Below are 3,045 nucleotides of genomic sequence, written 5' to 3' on the forward strand. Positions count from 1 at the left end.
AAAAGAGGGAAAATTCAAACGAACTAAAAACGAACAATTGCTTTACTCCGAATTGCCGCTATTTGAAAGTGAAAGTAAAAGTAAAACGCGCGCACAGCTTTTACAAGCTATTTAAAAGCGAAGGAAAGCGAGGAAAAGAAGGAACGCCCCGCGGTGATACCGGTATTACTGGTGTTGTCACACGTCGATTAACCGGTGGGAAAATTTCCTCACCGTCACAACCCTAATGTATGACTTACTTTCTTTTGCAGAACACATAAGAACATATGTCTGGCTTTTTTTGTCCATACAATTAAAGTCAATGGGGTCTAGTGTTGTTTATTATCATGAACTAAAAACTATTTTTAAACATTTTTGTTAATTGTAATAAGCCTGAAATTAAATAAAATATAAATATTAGATGAAAAGCCTAAACTAAATGAAAGTTAAAGCACTAAAATTACTAATTGGAAATAAATAACTAAAATTAAAATAGAATTGAACCTAAATATGAATATAAAAAAATTATAAAAAGCACATAACAAAACTACTTATTATTAATTAAACAATATTAACAAATTAAAATGAACACTGAAAAATATAAAATAAAAGCCATTTCAAAATAATAAAAAATACTATAATAATATATAAATAATACTTAAATAACACTCTTTTGGTCCCCATTGAATTTTATTGGAGAAAAACACTCATTCTTCAAAATTCCACAGAAGATTTGAAATTACATGAGGGTTAATGAATGACAGCATTTTCATTTTTGAACTTTAAGAGTTTAAATCCACTTTCAGTTCTAATCTAGCAATAGTCAACTCAATGTAAAAGCAATGTGTCAGTGGTTTGTATCCTTCCAATGACTGAGATCTTCCTCCTTGAATTTATGACCCTTAGCAGGCTCTTCTTTCAGAACAGACCAGTGCCCGGTTGCATAAAGCACCTTAAGTGTAATTTTCCCTTAAGATCGCCCTTAAGTTTCCCTTACACTTAAGGGCGTTGCATAAAATATCCCTTAAATGTTACTTAAGGGTTTCTTTAGGTGAAACGTCATAAACCCTTAGAATTTATCTTAAGTATCCCTTAAAACCCATTAAGTGTTGCATAAAGCCTCTTAACTGTCATTTTCCTAAGGATAATACAAGGGTTGGAAAATGTCACCTTAAGTGTTACACAAAAGTCTTCTACAAGTCATGATCGGCCGCTTTACATGTTAAACAGATTTTAATTTACGCATTTATTCACATATAAACATTGATTACATACAGCACATAATTAGCTCAAACGTGAGTGCGTCACACTCAAGAACAAATTTATATTCCATAATATTTTATTTCTGTATTTTCCTACATATTACCTGGAGATGACTTGAAAAACACAAATAAACCATATATTCTTGCAATCGTGAGTTCATTGTGTTTACGTTTCTGCTTTTTATTCAGCTTATAAGATAGGCTACTTCTATGAATCCGGTTTAGACTTTCAGCGCGAGAGCGCCCTCCGGCTTAGAGTATGAATGAAACACACACTGCATGAGAGTTTAGCGCTTTAATGTTCACATCGTTTTGGATACGAATAAAACGTCATGCATAGACTATCTTGTCTCTTTGCATTTAAATATGTATTTATTCACACGAGTCCCTGAAAACCTCTACATGGGACAGAAATGATGAGAGATCTTTATTTGTTGTCCAAAGATGAATAAAAGTCGTATGGGTTTGAACTAACACGAAGGTGAGCAAATGATTTTTCAGAATTTTCAGTTTCGAGTGAATTATCAATTTGAGTTTCTGTCTCATCTGGTCCTTCTCTTTCATATTTGGTTTACTTTTTTGTTTTCCTTATCCATGTTATATTGTTTTCTGTGAAAACTTACACCGCTATCTGCATTAACAAATAACGTGACCATGGCAACAGTCGATTTTTTTAACGGCAAATCCTGGGTCGCTGTCGTGAAACACTTAACGCACTTAAACACTTAAAATTAAACACTTAAAATTTCCCTTTGCTAAGGGAAGTGTTTAAGGGCTTATATGCAACACCCTTAAGTCATTCCCTTAGGTAAGGGGAAATCACGCCTTAAGTCTCATACTTAAGGGAAAAACTTAAGGTGCTTTATGCAACCGGGCACAGGAATTTATGGGAATTTACGGGAATTTTTTGGAATTAATTGAAAATTTGGGGAAATGTATAAAACTATCACATACAAACATAAATATAAACATTTTGCTTGATCATAGGCTCACATGCATGCAAACTAATACAAATTTTAAAAATGAAATTTTGGGATTTTTTGGGGGGAATCTGTGATGCTTTTTTCAGGATTCATTGATGAATGAATCAAACACTTGTGAACAGTGTTTATTCAAAATAGAAATATTTTCTAACAATATAAGTCTTTATTATCACTTTTTAATAAATTTAACACATTCTTGCTGAATAAAAACATTAATTTATTAAAAAAAATAAAAATTACTTACCCCAAACTTTTGAACAGAAGTGTATATTGTTACAAAAGATTTCTATTTTGAATAAATGCTGTTTTTTTTTTTTTTACTTAACTTAATAACTTAACTTATTAATCAAAGAATCCAGAAAATAGTATCACAGGTTCCATAAAATATTAAGCAGCAAAACTGTTTCCAACATTGATAATAAATCAGCATATTAGAAAAAATTCTGAAGGATCATGTGACACTGAAGACTGGAGTTATGATGCTGAAAATTCGGCTTTGATCACATTATTAAAAAAAAACAAAAAACAAAACAAAACAAAACAAAACAAACAAACAAAAAAATATATATATACACTCTCTCTTGGCTTATATCGAAATCCTCCGACATTCTTCTTTACAAATCCTCGTTTTGTATTTCTAATAAGTGACCGTTGTTTTGTTTTGATCTCTCCGCTGCGCTTCCACGTACGTCACTTCTGAGCAGCGCATGCGCAAAGCTGACCTCATACATCATCCGCCCGAAGCTGCTTCCGTGGACAACTGTTGGCGCAAGCTACATTAAAGTGATTATTATGTTTTGAATATGGATATTTTACTTACA

At 32.1% G+C, this 3,045-nt stretch overlaps 1 protein-coding gene across 2 annotated transcripts in view; it reads right to left on the bottom strand.

The window, feature by feature from the left end:
- Positions 1–3,045, bottom strand: part of gosr1 (golgi SNAP receptor complex member 1) — a 51,532-nt gene that overhangs the window by 7,806 nt on the left and 40,681 nt on the right. The gene's annotated exons all lie outside the window — the stretch shown is intronic.

Source organism: Sinocyclocheilus anshuiensis, unplaced genomic scaffold, assembly GCF_001515605.1.
Source record: "Sinocyclocheilus anshuiensis isolate Anshui unplaced genomic scaffold, SAMN03320099.WGS_v1.1 scaffold1455, whole genome shotgun sequence".
Classification (NCBI taxonomy): Eukaryota; Metazoa; Chordata; class Actinopteri; order Cypriniformes; family Cyprinidae; genus Sinocyclocheilus; species Sinocyclocheilus anshuiensis.